The following is a 17,799-nucleotide window of genomic DNA, read 5'->3' on the forward strand; positions in this document are numbered from 1 at the left end:
AGATAGATAGATAGATAGATAGATAGATAGATAGATAGATAGATAGATAGATAGATAGATAGATAGATAGATAGATAGATAGATAGATAGATAGATAGATAGATAGATAGATAGATAGATAGATAGATAGATAGATAGATAGATAGAGAGAGAGAGAGAGAGAGACGATGCCGGAAAAAAAAGAAGAAGAAAAAAGAAAAGGATATACATATAACTGTTCATGCATATATTATGCACCGGTCTGTGAACCCTAAACTGAATTCTCTACATATATATTTAAAAAAAATGAAACTGTAATGTATAAATGATACAATATAATATCTATAATATATAATAAAGCAACAATCCACACACTGTCTTGTTACGTTAAACTAATATCACACAGCAGTTTTTTTCTTATCTGTTCAGTCAAACAGGGACAGTGTGCGACAGAGAGTGACAGCTGGACTTAATTTACATTTAAATATTCAAATATACACCTACAGTATCATATATAAGAGACGGCATTGAAATGGTTTTACAAGCACTGAGGAGCTCATCATCATCATCATCATCGTCATCCCAGACAAGCTGAGCAGATCTCAACCCTAGCTGGACCTGGAGGATTCACCCACCAACCTTTCTACCAAGGTTTGGATTTTTTATGTTATTATTTCATTTTCATTGTTTTGTTTTTTTATTTCAGTTTAGGTTAGGTTCTTTTTCTTAAAGCAGGTTTGCTGGTTTGGTTTGGTTATTATTTTACTTTTTATTGTTTGTCTGTGCGGTGAGATTCAAAAGGTTTCCAAAAAATAACAAACAGCCAAATCTAAAAGCTCACAACACATGGCCACACGTGAGCTTGTACATTGGCTATTAAAAAAAATCATATCCAAGAAACTAGTCTTATGTATGAAATATTGACAAAAATAATGCCTCTATTTTAGGTCGTTTTAGTTACTTTTGTAAACACACAATACAGTTTCAATTATCGTTTTGGTGAACCTTCAATTTGTCTCAGTTTACTAAATTCTAGTTTAGTTTATGTTGTTATATTTATTAAACTACAATAACTTTGTTTATTTTGTTATATTTATTGAACTATAATGGTGTTATTTTTTTATATTTATTAAACTATAATAATTGTGTTATAATTATTAAAAAGATTTTTTGAGTTAGGCTGATTTATACTTAGTTGCACAGTGATGACGTGCACCAAAAATAGTCTATCTACAAGCTCAAATCGCTTGCGACTTTAAACATTATATTGATTGTCTCCAAGACCCGATTAACGTGAAACTGTGCACGCACGTTGTGGCGCGTTGTGAGCTTGTAGATCTGCTATTTTTGGTGAAGAGACTTGGTGTACTGTGGGCTGAAAAAGAACGCAGCAAGTGCAGTTTAGCTAAGGTCGTTTTTTGTTTTTTTTTGTAATGTAGGCCTATACAACAGCTGCCGTCCTATAGATATAACCTTTATTTGACTAGTAAGTCACATAGAGATTCAGACACGACCAAGACAGGTATAAAACAACATACAAAGCCACAGCAATAACAACAGAAGTACACAACAACACACACTAACACGTTAAAAATATAAAAATTAAGCGGTGTTAAGTACTGCATGGTTTTGAAACAAGAACAGGTCGTAGACAACATATCCATTATCCAACTTATACAATCTGGAAAAGAGGGGGCCCTATCTTGCCATCTACTTTGCCAAAAAAGTTTATGCCCAAACTTTTTGGGGACTTTCCACCACCCTGAAAAACATTTTAAAATAGTTCGAACAGCCGATCCACAAGCCCACAATGTGTCGATGTAGATCGGCTATTCGAACTAGCCAAATACGTTGTTCTAGCTTAAGTAACTTAAGGTGCTCAGGTTTGCATGTAGCCTGCAACTCTGGGCCTTGAAAGAACAAGCGCAAGCTCAACCTTTGAGAACTATCCTTTAGCGAGGATAGCTGTTGTAGTGGCTATTGAATCACTTGGATTGCTCTGCAAGCAAGCATGAGATCGGAGAACAAGCTGACAAAAGGATAGTGACACTTCATGTTCTGAAGAAGCACATACTGTGTAAGAGGAATATAGCCTATATACAAATACAGAGGTTACATACAATACACTTGGCTGGAAGATAATAAGTCATGAACATCTCATTATGTTGTTGAGGTGTTGTGTTGTTGAGTTGTTTGGAGGCAGTAACAACTTGACTGAAAAAGAAGCAGGATAGGAGGGCAATAATGACACTATATATAATGTCAAAAATCAATAGAATGAAATATAATGTCGAAAATCAATAGAATAAAAGCTGAGAAAATAATCAATAGTTGTAGCCCTAGACCAATTATTTGTTTACTACTCTAAAAAGAAACAAAGCTCTAAAAAGAAACAAAGCTCCAGAGTAACACCCTGGATCAATGAACATGTTCGCTCATTGAAGAAAGAATGTCGTAGAGCTGAGCGAGCTTGGAGAAAGAATAAACTCACAATACACCTAGACATTCTCAAGACAGCATCAGTTGTCTATAACAAAGCCCTGCGCCTAGCAAGGTAGGCATATTTCTCTGGCATTATCAATGACAACAAAAAAAATGCCAGAGTACTATTCGCTATCATTGAACGTATCTTAACCCCCCCCCCCCCCCCCCCCCCCCCAGTCCCATAAGCAGGCGCTCCCTGCCAAGTGCGATGAATTTGCAACCTTTTTTGACAGCAAAATCTCTAAAATACGAGCCAAAATTATTAATAATGCCGCTAGCACAAACACCCAAACCACGACTGCGGCTGATGCTGCCAGGTGTAAGGGTATTTGGCTCCATCTGCTCCTCTGTTTAAAAAAAAACTATATTTATTGTCTATCTATGACATGAACACAGTCCAGTCCTGTTCTTTCATCGATAAATGCACTTCCCTTTCAAATATGCTTCCTACACCTTTTAAAGAATATTTTAAGACCAACTCACAAGTTCATAATCATAACACTAAACAATCCGATAATCTCCATCCTCCCTTCAGCCGTACCACACATAGCTAGTTCTCCATTAAAGTCAGAGGTTCTTTACTCTGAAATACAAACATACTTACATGCCAACTCCTCATCTTCACCGAGTACCTTTAAACACAGACTGAGGGCCAGCCTGATGAATCAAGCCTCTCCATCTACCATTTAACATAGCTTTCTGCATACACACACACACACACACACACACACACACACACACACACTGACACACATGTGCAGACACGTGCACAGTGCACACACACGCACACTCAATACACAGACACTCAGACCCAAACATTCAGCTGCACTCAAGGTATTTGTGTTTGTCGTGTCTTATGTTTGATTATTATGTTTAACTTGATTATTATGTTTAACTACTTGTTTATTATTTTTAGGTGAGAACCGTTATAAGCCCTTTATGGGTTTCCTTTTCTCACCTGCACTTATATCTGCGTTGTTTTAATAATGTTACCTTTGTTCTGTTTTTTTATTGTGCAAATAAATAAATTAACACATCAAAATATTTTTTTTTTCAAACAGTTCAAACAGCCGATCCACAAGCCCACAATGTGTCGATGTAGATCGGCTATTCGAACTAGCCCAATACGTTATTCTAGCTTAAGTAACTTGGAAAAAAGGTGCTCAAGTTTGCATGTAGCCTGCAACTCATTCAATGTCCATGGGCCTTGAAAGAACAAGCGCAAGCTCAACCTTTCAGAACTATCCTTTAGCGAGGATAGTTGTTGTAGTGGCTATTGAATCACTTGGATTGCTCTGCAAGCAAGCATGAGATCGGAGAACAAGCAGACAAAAGGATACTGACACTTCATGTTCTGAAGAAGCACATACTGTGTAAAGTATCATTCATAGTCGGACGTAAGGATACGTAACGAGCGCCGGCGCTCCTTGCGTTGTCGTTTTTTACTCCCCCTCCGTCACTTACGGCTCCAGTTTTTCCGTCCGTTCAGTCGACATTCACCGTCAGGCCGACGTACGTTCTACGTTTTGCCTGTTGTACCACTGGGCTACAATGCTAGTTTCATAGCATTGTAACCTGTTGCCAGGTTTTGTGAGAGAAATAAGTAACCAGGTCAATGAAAACAAGCCCAAAAGAATCGACTAGGCCACATACAGTGATATGAAAATAGCAGATCTACAATATATATTTGAGAATCACTGGTTTAAATAATAATTGGCCCAAATAAGCAACTACACTTTAGAAACAAGTCCAAATAAAACCGCAACCACCAATAAAAAAATGCTTGTTTGTTTACAAGCAACTATACAGAAGAAAGAGCCCAAAGTCGCTTATAATAAGCAGACATGGCAACATTGGGTACGGCGTATCTCTCTCTCCTAAATAACGTGAGCGACCATGCATGTGTCCGTAAAGAACGGACGGAATCCCTCACCCCCTGACGCACGTTTCAGACCCATCTAGGGACTTTGAACGGGCCTTAAGAAGAATATAGCCTATATACAGTACAAATACAGAGAGGTTACATACAATACACTTGACTGGAAGATAATAAGTCATGAACATCTCATTATGTTTGTTCCTCAATGCTTATTTGTTGTTGTGGGAAGTGAATAAAAGCTATTTGCCAATCTTTTGTGGTGTCCATCCTTTTGTTGGAGTCTCCAACAAAAGTTGAGTTGTTGTTTTGTTGAGTTGTTTGGAGGCAGTAAAAACTTGACTGAAAAAGAAGCAGGATAGGAGGACAATAATGACACTATATACTGTATAATGTCGATGTTCTACAAGGCACATAATTGTAAGGTCATGTCTGACAACATTCAAGTAGAGGAACTATTTTCAATTATTTGATTAACTGAAAATCAATAGAATAAAAGCTGAGAAAATAACTAATAAGCAATAGTTGTAGCCCTATTCACATTTACTCATTGTCGAGTTGGCTTGTAATGAGAGTAGAGGTCAAATGAGTAGACCACACACACACACACGTGCACACACACATCAGTGGTGTAAACTAAAGTAACTAAGTACATGTACTCAAGTACTGTACTTACAAACAGTGTATTTCTACTTTACTGGAGTACTTCCAATCTTCAATACTTTTACTTCTACTCCACTACATGTCAGAACCAAATATTGTACTTTTTACCCCACTAAAACTTTAGTTAGTAGTTACTTTGCAGATTTTGATTATAATTACAAAACATACATTAACCACTTCAACACATATATACCGATCTACAAGCTCACAACGGATCGCGATGCGACATGTTGTGAGCTCGCACACACACACACACACACACACACACACACACACACACACACACACACACACACACACACACACACACACACACACACACACAGACATCGTTACAACAAACACCAAACACAGCAGAAACACACACATAAGCTGCTGACATCATAATCTCTCAATAACAGATTCTGCTCTGCGTTTGAATCTGTCGGTAGCCGTGTTGACAACCTGTGCGCATTAGTTACAAGTGGGCGTGCTATCAGATCAGGAAGCAGGCCGCGCTTTACCCAATCAAATGCAGTGGGCTGGATTTACGTGTGTGCCGTTCCTTCCCCACTAGAAACAAGCCGAAACTCATTTAACAATAGCGTCCTCGAAGCTGACAAGACCACGGAAAGTTAGTAACATTTTAAATTGCTCTTTCATCATAGAAACAAATGGGCTTATAACCAAAACGCTCCATGTTTCTTGGGAGAAATGGTGTTAGTGTTCCGTGGAGAAATATTGTTAGTGGGAATGAAAACATAAGTCGCACCACCGGAAGTGGAGGGCTGAAGGCAGACCAAAACCCTGGTTTCCTTGCGCACGGGTGCTCCGTTGAGCTTGTCCCAGAGCCAAGTGAATAAGTAAAAAACAGCAGAGGGCGCTGTTTATCCTTTTTATTTGGCGATGGGTTCCCAGATTGCTGACATCGTTACAACACACCAAACACAGCAGAAACACACACACACACACAAGCTGCTGACATCGTTACAACACACCAAACACAGCAGAAACACACACACAGGCTGCTGACATCGTTACAAGAAACACCAAACACAGCAGAAACACACAAGCTGCTGACATCGTTACAAGAAACACTAAACACAGCAGAAACACACACACACACACACACACACACACACACACACACACACACACACACACACACACACACACACACACACACACACACACACACACACACACACACACACACACACACACACACACACACACACACACACACACACACACACACACACACAAACCACCATCACTGTTAAAACAAGTTAACAACAGTCAATAATTCACCAGGTTCACACAATGATCTAGGACCTGATCCTTGTAAACTCCAGCCCTTACTATTGGTTGTAATGTCACTCATCTAGGACCTGGTCCTTGCACTCCTTACTAATGACATTGATTGTATAATACGTTTCCTTTGCTATGGCTAAGGTGTACATGTTCTATGTAAAGCACATTGAATTGCCTTGTTGTTGACATGTGAACAGCTGTAGACGGTCAATTACACACACACACACACACACACACACACACACACACACACACACACACACACACACACACACACACACACACACACACACACACACACACACACACACACACACACACACACACACACACACACACACACACACACACACACACACACTTTAAGTGGATAACATAGGATTTCCAAGAGGCCAACAGTCTGCTCCGTGCACTTCAGCGGCTCAGTGGTCTTGTGGTTAAGAGGGTGCGCCGCCCTGAGACCGGGCGGGAGGTCAAGAGTTCAATCCCCTGCTTGGGACAGCAGCGTCAAGGGTTTGTTGGACTGGGTCGTCTAAGTCCCTGTGACAACACTAGCGTCATGTCCTTGCACATCAAGCTGCCCTCACGCTAAAGGAAACAGGAGATAGCCTCCTGATATTTGAGCCACAGGGCTCGGGTTTCCCAAGGCTAACTGAACAGTCTGCTCTGCTCTGCTCTGTGCACATCAACAGGTGTGTTCTGCAGTGGTGGAAAAAGTACTCAATTGTTTTACTTAAGCAAAAGTATCAATACTGCCATGTAGAAATACTCTCTGTTACAAGTAAAAGTCCGGAATTAAAAATTGACTTGAGGAAAAGTACAAAAGTATTGGCGTCAAAATGTACTTAAAGTACTAAAAGTAAAAGTGCTCATTATGCAGAATGTTCTCTTTCACAAGTTTTCAAATGTATAAAAATCTTTTGAAAATAGCAATAAAAGTACTGCAAATTGGAAATATTCCAGTAAAGTAAAAACACCTAAAAATTTTACTTATATACAGTACTTGAGTACATGTACTTAGTTACTTCAGGGGTATTCAACTAGATTAGGCAGGGGGGAACAATTGTAAAATTACTTGAAGTCGGGGGCCACATGACCGTGTTCGTGGTTAACCGTTTGTTGTGTGTGCTACAGTATATAGGACACAACATTGTCCTATATAATATTATGTCCATTAATGGGAACTTATTAGGGCCTGCTTCATACTGCATTCATGCCTTTTGATGTTTCGTAGGATCATTTCTATGCCAGTCCTTCATAATGCACAGGCTTTGATTTAGATATTGAGAAAATGGGAAGTAGATATTTCAGTGTTCTGTGCATGGGTCCCTGTGCATGGAAGTGTCTTTGTGAGAAGAGAATTTGAGGCAGGCTGGCAAGGTGAAGTGTTTACAAGTTCCTATGAAGGAAAGGTTTTAGCTTTCAATTATTCTTCTTTTGAGCATCCTGCTGATAAGAGCACAAGCTCTTATGATTAGAGCCATATGAAATCCGTTTTATTTTTTTCCCAATTCCGTTTTATTTTTTCCCAAATTCTGTTTTTTCCATTTTAATATTTCTGAATTCTGTATTTTGCTTTTTATGCTCATTTTTACCATAAAAAAAAGTGTCTGGTAAGTGGAAATGAATAAATGTTCAAGATATAACAGTCCATACATGGCCCTTGTTGTGTTATACGCAGAAATGTTCCCAAAATAATTCGGTGACTTCGGTCTGAGCATGCGCAAAATGGCGTCGCTCATGTATTATTGTTTCTATCGTCTTTCTAAGACTATTTCTACGTGGATTTTACTGTTTATAAAGTAGGATGTGGCCATGCAAAATGGTGGTGTCCCGTGGATTTGTAAAAATTCACGGTAAAAAAAAATATTTTACCGCGATTTTTTTTTTTTCCAAATTCTGCAATATTCCGTGTTTTATTCCAATTCCATTTTTATTGGTCATTTCCGCGATTCCGTCCGCGATTCCGTTAACACGGATTTCATATGGCTCTACTTATGATGCATTTCATTAATAGTGGAGAGTTAGACCATCATTCAGCCCAGGGCACTATTGAGGATGAATGAATCATACTGTGTAAAACCTACAAGTGGATGGAAATGTAGAAGATGGAAGATGGATAAAATCCACTCAAAAAAACAAACTAATGGATGCCATGTGATGGATGAAATGCACTCAAAACTTATCCGTTGTGCTTTTTTATGTTGATATGCCACTGAAATAGTAGTGATGTAGCTACCTTAAAAAAACAGCTGAACTACTTGAAAGTTACATTATTCAGAAAGTAGAGAGAAGTAGACAACATTTCTGGCTGTTTTGTTTCTTTGTACCACGAAAAGGTCTTTAATACTTACTTTTGATATACTTTGCTATACTTTTGATACTTAAATACATCTAAACACCAGATACTTTTCTTAAGTACATATGATGTGAGCTACCTGAACACTTTACAAGTGATTTTCTTGACTGAAAATGTCTTTCAGGTACGATACAGTCACAGTATCTGTACTGTACCTTTACTCAAGTATGGCTTTCAAGCACTTTATATACCACTGTTTATTTCTCCAAGTTTAACGTTTAAGGCAGAATCAGGCAGTTCCTTGCAGCTATTTGTAACATGCCTGCTTGACAGCTACCCTTGCACCAAAAAATAAATAAAATAATAGCATAATAAATGAACCCTTTAACCAAGCAGTTACAAATTCCTCAACGGTCTCGTTTAACTACAGTATGAACATTTTGTTCATTTTTGTTGTCACGCTTGTAGATCAGCTATTTCTGCTTTGTTTTACCTTGTAGATCGGCTATTTTCACAACTTTCTTATATCATTTGAAAATGTGGCAAATGTTTGAAAAAATGTTGTAGTATAGTTTGTTGATTACTTTTGATGCAGTAATGGTCTTTTCTTTCTTTGAGGTATTAAAAAGGTCTTAATAGTCCTTACATGGTCACTTCACTGTCATCTGGGGACCACCAAAAAAGTCATGTGGAGACCCCCTGGGAGTCCCGGCCTACAGGTTGAGAACCACTGGTGTAGCGTGCAGCTGTGTTGTGGGAACTTAAGGAAAACAATGACCATAGTTATGCCACTCCACCCAACCCCAGTTTGTGCCAGCAAGAGTAAACTAGATTTGTGTTTGATTTGATTTCAAATGGCTTATTAATGTGAAGGTTGAGGCTGCCAAATTTTATTACCTCAACACAACTTTCTTGCAGCCTATGGAATATGACTCTTAAGTTAATACTGATTATAAAAGTAATGCTTACTAGGAAATGTTCTCTATAAGAATCTAAATTCATAAAGTCAAACATGTTGTAGTTATACTGTAGCAGAGCCTGTGACATGAGAGAAGGTTGAAAAAAGAATGAAAGCAAGCAACATGATATATTGTGGCAGCATGCACAACTGGTTCAGCCCGCATGAAGTCAAGTTTGGGGCAGTCACTTTGTAAGCTTGTAGATCAGCTATTTCTGCTTTTTTTTTTTTGAAAATGTATTTTTCATCACGACCATGTAGTAATTACGACAGGCCTAATCAGGCCCATGATGACCCAAAATGAGTTTGACATCCCTGCAATGACTCAGAATATAGCTATTTGACACTTACGTTAAACCCCCTTTCAGTTTTGTGTTGTTGTCACGGGAGAGTAAGATGATCACTGTGACAGTTAATACACAGGGAACCACTTTCACTGGAACGGGAACCTAACCACCATTGTCTAGTTTACATCCCCTGGGGGCGCGCGCGCGCGCACACACACACACACACACACACACACACACACACACACACACACACACACACACACACACACACACACACACACACACACACACACACACACACACACACACACACACACACACACACACACACACACACACACACACACACACACACACACACACACACGATCAGTGATTCTCTTTCCATTTTCTTTTGTATTTATTTCAAGACCCCAGTTTGATCTGAATTAGGCCCCGGACCCCCATTTGATACCATGTTTATCCGTGGGACCCCGATCTACACCGTAAAATCCTCAGTGTCAATTAACTCTTGTCCAATTGAAACCAAATGGAACCTTTGTTCCGTTTGTGAACTCAAAGTTATAGACCCGTGAGGGTCCGTTTTGAGTTGGTAAACTCTTGGGAGTAACAGATACTGTATGCAAAGGCCATTTGGCTCCTAACTATCAATCATTTAGCTGGGGGACCCCTGGATCCCCCTCAAGGACCCATGGGGGGTCTCCAGACCCCACATTGAGAACCAGTGATGAACTACAAATGGCATGCCAGGTGGAACTACAAATTGACTGATATAAGAACAACTATGTCCCTGACTGAACTACAAATGGAACGATAAAACTACAAAATACATCACAGATATACTACAGTGGTTCTCCCACTTTTTCATGTCAAGGACCCCCAAATCAATGTATTTGGCCGCGGACCCCTCATCTGAAAAAGGTTTGTGCCAAGGACCCCCCATACAAGATTTGTGTTGTTAAAAATATCTTTAAAATGTATGAAATTGTTTCAAGCTTTTTTTTTTTAGATAGCTGATCTACAAGCTCACAATGTGTCACATCACGACACGTTAAGTAAAGTGGTTAAAATGTATGCATTGATGAACACATTTTGCTTGGGACCCCCTGGAACCCCTTCAAGGACTCCCTTTGAGAACCACTGTATAGAACAGGGGTCTTCAACAGGGGGTCCGGGACCCCTAGGGGGTCCTCAGAGTTACTACAGGGGGTCCGCCAAATCTTTGTGTGATAGGATTTTTGGGGCGGTGTAGCCGCCCCCTATAAGTGAGTTTTGGACACCGACCAAGAGATTTGTTTACCCCCTAACCCTTCCATTGTTAATGCAAATCGATACTTTTGCAAAGTCAGCCAATCACATTACAGCTAGTGTCATCACCACTAACTGTAATGTGATTGGCTGACTTTGCAAATTCAGGACTGTGATTGGCTGGCGAAACACATGACACATGTGCAGCCCTATGAATAGCAGTATGGACTTTAAAAAAGGTCATTTATCCTTTTTTTTTAAAGTGAGTCATGTTGTGATGACCACACACCGCCCACTTCACACTGGGTGTGATTTTTTTTAATACATTGGTTCTCAAAGTGGGGTCCGGGGACCCCGAGGGGTCCTTGAGGGAGTTCCAGGGGGTCCCCAGCTAAATGATGGATAGTTAGGAACCAAATGGACCCTTATGGGTCTGTAACTCTGAGAGTGTACAAATGGAACCAAATGGACCCGTTAGGGTCCATTTGGTTCCATTTGTACACTCTCAGAGTTAAATTAACATTGATTTTAAAATAAAAATTGGGGCCCCAGAGATAGAAATGCCATTAAATGGGTCTCGGTAGCCCTAATTCATGTCAAACTGGAGGTCCTTGAAATTGAAATGGTTGAGAATCACTGCTAGAGACGTAAAAATCTTCTCTTATCGGGGTCCCTGGCATATATTTTCAAATGGGGGTCCTTGACATGAAAAAGTTTGAGAACCACGTGCTCTAATACATCACCCATTGAACTACAAATAGACAGAACTACAAGTACATCATCTGACAGTCAGACCTCTATCACCCATTGAACTACAAATAGACAGAACTACAAGTACATCATCTGACAGTCAGACCTCTATCACCCATTGGACTACAAATAGACAGAACTACAAATGCATGAGACCAGGCCATACATTAAACATTTGTAGTTCTTTGTGACAGGGAGTCAAGTGCCTCAATAACCAACAATCAATATTAATCATCACAAGCAGCAGCACATCAATCACTTGTAGGCTGTGGCTACTTTAGCTCAGCAAGCTAACGTTAGCTACACATAATCAGGGGTTGGGTTTACACCGATATGGGTTCCCCTACATAATTCTGTGACTTTTCAGCAGTGGTGAAATAAGTACTCACATTTTTTACAATGTAGAAATACTCTGTTTCAAGTAAAAGCCCATAATTCAAAATGTACTTGAGCAAAAGTACAAAAGTATTGACGTCAAAGTATACTTAAAGTACCAAAAGTAAAAGTACCCATTATGCAGAAAGTCCTCTTTCACAGGTTTCAAACGTATACAAATCTTTTGAAAATAGCAGATCTACAAGCTCAAAGCGTCAAATTGTGAGCTTGTAGAGCTAAATTATATATAACTTATTTTGTAATTCTAAATCACGCTCAATGTTTTCCATGGCAAAAATAGCGGTGACATAATTGGATAGGTCACCGATGTGAGCGTAACACAGAAACGTAAAAAAATACAACTGAACCCAACCTAAAGCCGCTTAAATGCCCTCACACATCCAATCAATAGCTGATCGGACCGATTCAGGATCGATAACCCCCCTGGCTTACCTTTAGGCCTCCATCTCCCCCTGATAACACCAAATAGATCCTTTAACGTCTGTCACGAGACATAAACGTTGTGCAGGAGCGACGCACCAGCTCATATTTACATGGAACCGAGATGCGTTCCGGGAGACCTGGGAAATCCGGACTTTAACCACTTAAACCCCATATGGGTAACGGAGTCCCTTATAGTCCCTTACTGTCTTTTGTGTTATTGTAGCCGATCGACAAGCTCACAATGCGACTCAACGCTATAATAAATAATAATATTAAATAATAATAATAATAAAATGTGTTTGTATAGCACCTTTCATGACATGAAATGCAGCTCAAAGGGCTTTACAGAGCGAGAATAAAGCTTGTGCTTTACGGAAAAAGTACAAATGATTACCAATAAAGCAAAAAAGAAAAGCAAAAACAGAAAACAACATTAAAAACATAACAACAAAGGCAGTGAATCAGGCAAAACAGAGCATGAATAACAACACAGAGATTTAAAAATCAACTGAAAGCAAGAGTGAAGAAATAGGTCTTGAGCTGTGCTTTACATTATTTTTACTATATATATATATATAATTATTATCTCTTATTATTATATTATTATAGTATATTATTACTCGTAATAGCCTCTACACTTTTTAAGTAATCAACGTACTTGAACATTTTGACTAGGCGCTTGACAGCCGCCTCATGAATTGGTGTATGTATGAGTGGGGTGGGGTGCGGGTGCGCTTGAGTGATGTTGTGTTTTGTTTTGTTTTATATAATTTGTATATTTTTATACTGCTGTCTCTTTTTATATTATGTGCTGTCTTTTTTTTATATGGACCCATGGGTCTGAAATAAAGATTATATATTATTATTATTATTGTTATTAGTACCATTATAACAGGAGTTTTCATGTTTTTCAGGCCAAGGACCCCTTAGCTGAGAGAGAGATGAAGCAGTGACCCCCATGACATATTATGTTGCAGCTTAAACTTTTTCATAGATTTCATAGATACTGTAGGTTCATAGACTTGTTAGACAGCCCTATCATTGTGGTCATGTAAATTAACGCTCTTCTCCAAAAGTTTAACTATTGTCTACTTGGTCTACACACACACAAAGGACTGCATGACACACATGCCAATGGAATCAGAGCCATATGGAAAGATAGAAGCATCACCAATGGTTGACAAAGTGTTCAACCCTAGTTCAGTGGTTCAGTGGTTCTCAGGGTCCACGGAACCCCAGAGGTCCTTGAGGGAGTTCCAGGGGGTCCCCAGCTAAATGTGTCAATATACCATCAAAATTTTAACCTATATGCATCCACTATTTGAAAATAGCAGATCTTGACGCGTTGTGAGTTTGTGATCTGCTTCTTTTTTTGGGTGTAGACAGAGAAAAAGAGTGTACGAATTACAGTTGAAACTCAAGTCCATTTTGTATAGAGGGTTTAATTGGTTAAACTTATACTTATGATGGAGCTACTTGAGTCAGTGTAAAGAAAAGCATCAAATACATGAGACTGACACACAAAGGCACTTGATCAAACACTTTGAGAATTACTTGTTTTTTGAATTATCAAATGTCTCCAACACAGAACAACTAACAGTGAGGAGCAGGTCAACAGAAGACAACACAATTTAATCCAATAGAATGTAATAGAGGAGTCGATTAATCTATCAGTTATGCTTGTTGAAAATGCTCTGTGAATCACCTGTATCCCATTTGTTTCTGATTATGGTAACCAATGACAAAGTATTGTATCACAATAAAACATGTATTCCTTAACTCAGATTACGGTAAATGTTAGATGAGAGGCTGTGAGAGCACTATGTTGGGAACGTCACCAAAAATCATATCATTAAAAATATAATTACAAATATTTCTGAATTCACGTCTCTTTCATGTTTTCCTCAGTTGTATGTTGTTACAATGAGAGAGAGGAAGTCACTCTCAGAGGACAAGCTATGATCAAAAACATTGATGTGATAAACACAGTTTCCTTTGTGGGTGTGGTCTGCTGCAGGAAACAGGAAGTTGGTAGAGTGATTGACAGCAGGTGGAGCAGCCGATGGTGAAGTTGGAACCCTAACCCACCTGCAGCCCCTGCTGCTGGACCTCAGGAAACCCCGTTTATGGAGGAGAAGAGGGTAATGCTGGGCTTAAACAGCAGATAGGCCTAAAAGCAAACATATAGTAGACAACACAGACATTGAAAAGAAATACATTAGAAAGAATTGATCCTGAACAGACAGTACATGGTTGAATAATTTTCTAGCCTTTTCTTGCCTTTCTTATTAAGTGCCATTCACATTTCTTGCTGACCAGATAGGAAACTATCCACATTGATCAAACTAAATAACAATATGTAGACATCATATCTGTATAGGCCTACTGTACATTCAAATTGCATCTGTGTTCGGTAGTAACACGTTACTAAGTAATAGATTACTGTAAGATTACTTTACATGAGTAACGAGTAGCACAATTATTATAGTTGCCAAAACAGTAGGCTAATAATATTACAGTTATTCATCCAAGTAACACTGTGTTACTGCTCTACACTGAATTAACATGATGTGGGTCCACATAGATCTGCATAGAGTATGCCAGTCAAGCAACATGCTGTAGTCACACGCAAAAACAACGAAGATCTACAAGCTATCAACACGTTGCAACACAATGGGTTGTTAGCTTGTACATTTGTTCTTTTTTAAGAATGTGCCTCGTGCAAAATATGTACGTGCAGATGAGGACAGATCTGTTGGTCGAAAAGTTGAAGGAGGATGGCGGATTGTTGAAGAGATTTTTGGTTACCTGAACAGATCACCTCCAGTGTGTCGGAGGAAGTACCAGAGGACTTTATTATACACTCCTTCAGAGAAGATTCAGATCCCAAACAGGAAGTTGAAAACCACCATATAGGTTGATCTGCAGAACGAGTCATTTTTATTGAAACAGAAGATCCACAGTCCAGGTGTCTACACACAACGGACGATAACTTCTTGTTCCAGTATGAATCAACCGCTGGTCTCCACTCTCCCTGGTGTTTCATCTCCAGTATACCAGAACAATGATTGGTTCCTCCCACCAACCTGACATTATCAGGTCCTGTATATGGGAAATAAAATCAGTTAAAAAATATATGATTTAATTGTACAACAATGTTCCAAAGGTGCAGCTTGTCTTTTACTTGAACAGGTGAGTCCAACAGTCTTGTCAGGTGAGCAGGTGTTTCTAATTGAGTCTGACGTTCCACAGTCCAGGAGGACAGACTCACTACCTTCACACTGGAACTCTTTTGTCCACATTGGAGCTGCCACTTCTCCATAGAGCGCCCCCTGGAGGACTGGAGGAGCCCCACAGCCAAGCTCCCTACAGACCACCCGTGCATCCTTCTGGTCAAAGTCACCTTCACACACTGAGACCCACGACTGATTAGACTTCACCTCCACTCTTTCTGAACATGAACTAGTCCCATTCACCAACCTCACAGACTCTGAAGAGAAAGAGCGAGGGAGAGAGATACCTTTTAAGATACAATTATGCTATACTAAAAAACAATTAATAAAACAATAGTTTTTGCTCAAAAGTCATTCTCCTATCATATTCACACGCACACGCACGCGCACGCGCACGCACACGCACACGCACACGCACACGCACACGCACACACACATAAATATTTGCGTCCTCCCCACACACGCGCATACACAAGGACATTTAACCCAGACCTGAGGCCGATTCTACAAAATGTCTTCTAAATCCTAGTCTGGGAGACATCGGCTTACGGGCTTAGAGCCTGGACAGCAGGGACGTGGCCACTGCGTTCTGATTCAAATCCATAGCCAATGAAGAAAAGGGGGCGGGATCCACATGCAGTGGGTGTTGCATGTAAATAGGAGCGACGGGAAGCAATTTCTCCTTGAGAAATTGCGGCCGACATTGCCTCTCGTCGGACTGTTTAGACGACTTGCACAGCTCTCAGACCGGTAAGAGGCGTGTCCGCTCAGATTCTGAGCATAAGTTACATCCCGCCCACAAATACAGGGCTTCTGGCCCAGAAGTTCCTCGCCCCTCCCGTTTGTATGCGAGAGCTGGCGAAAATTTCTGGGAACTCAGATTATCTAATCCTAACAGTCCCTGCCTAGGCTACTACAAGGGTGTATTAAATGAACACTAATTCAGCACAGTTGCTATATCAGTGGTTCTCAAACGTTTTCATGTCAAGGACCCCCAAAATGATATGTATTTGGCTGCGGACCCCATCTAAAAATATTTAGTTCCTGGGACTCCTAAAAGCAAAGATTTTAGTTAAAATGTTTGCTTAAAAATATATATAATTCAATGATTTTCACTGATTTTCACGATTTTTCAAAAATAGCAGATCTACAAGTTCATAGTGCTCGGTGCCACGCTATGAGCTTGTATATCTGCTATTTTTCAATAGCCAAATAAATATATCAAATTGACACAGATGCGTTCCAGGTATTAATGGTTTAAGGATGGCTGGGTGGATGGATGTATGGATGGGTGGGTGGGTGGGTTGATTGATTGTTACCTGAACAGCTCACCCAAAATCTGGTGTCGGATCTATCAGACTCCTTTTCTCCACACTTCCTGAATGAAGATTCAGATCCAGAGCAGGATTCTCTAATCAACCACACAGGTTGATATGTGGAAGAATAATTCCAATGTGTTGCAACAGCAGAGCCACAATTTAGCTGTCTACACACTAAAGATGATGTCTTCACATTCCACCCGTAACTTCGCACTGGTCTCCACTCTCTGTGGTGTTTCATCTCCACTCTACCATTACAGTGACTTGTTCCTCCCACCAACCTGATATCTGCATCGAGCCAATAGATTAAGCCGTAACAATTTACGTAAAGACCATGTAAAAGTAATTAAATCATTTGTTTTTAAAGTTTGGTAGCGTGGACATCTTGGTGGGGTATAAACAGGTTGACTTAAGATTGACTCCCACCAGTATGTCTGCAGCTACTATGCCACGCACCCCATGGTGACGACACGTTGCCAAGCACTATAGCTTCATGGACTCGATCTGCGGTCTAATACCGCTGCATCTGCTGTCACCTACGGTATCTGCAGCTGCTTGTATGCCCCCCCCCCCCCCCAAATCAAGCAC

At 39.9% G+C, this 17,799-nt stretch overlaps 1 protein-coding gene across 2 annotated transcripts in view; it reads right to left on the minus strand.

Annotated features, from left to right (window-relative positions):
* galnt11 (UDP-N-acetyl-alpha-D-galactosamine:polypeptide N-acetylgalactosaminyltransferase 11 (GalNAc-T11)) overlaps positions 1-12,791 on the minus strand; it is a 52,352-nt gene extending 39,561 nt beyond the window's left edge. For both annotated transcript variants that reach the window (XM_084048884.1, XM_084048885.1), the window contains exon 1: positions 12,669-12,791. The gene's annotated coding sequence lies outside the window, so the exon portion shown is untranslated. The remainder of the gene's footprint in view (positions 1-12,668) is intronic.
* Positions 12,792-17,799: the final 5,008 nt, after the last annotated feature.

This window comes from Gymnoscopelus microlampas (assembly GCF_963454915.1).
Source record: "Gymnoscopelus microlampas genome assembly, chromosome: 22".
NCBI classification, from domain to species: Eukaryota; Metazoa; Chordata; class Actinopteri; order Myctophiformes; family Myctophidae; genus Gymnoscopelus; species Gymnoscopelus microlampas.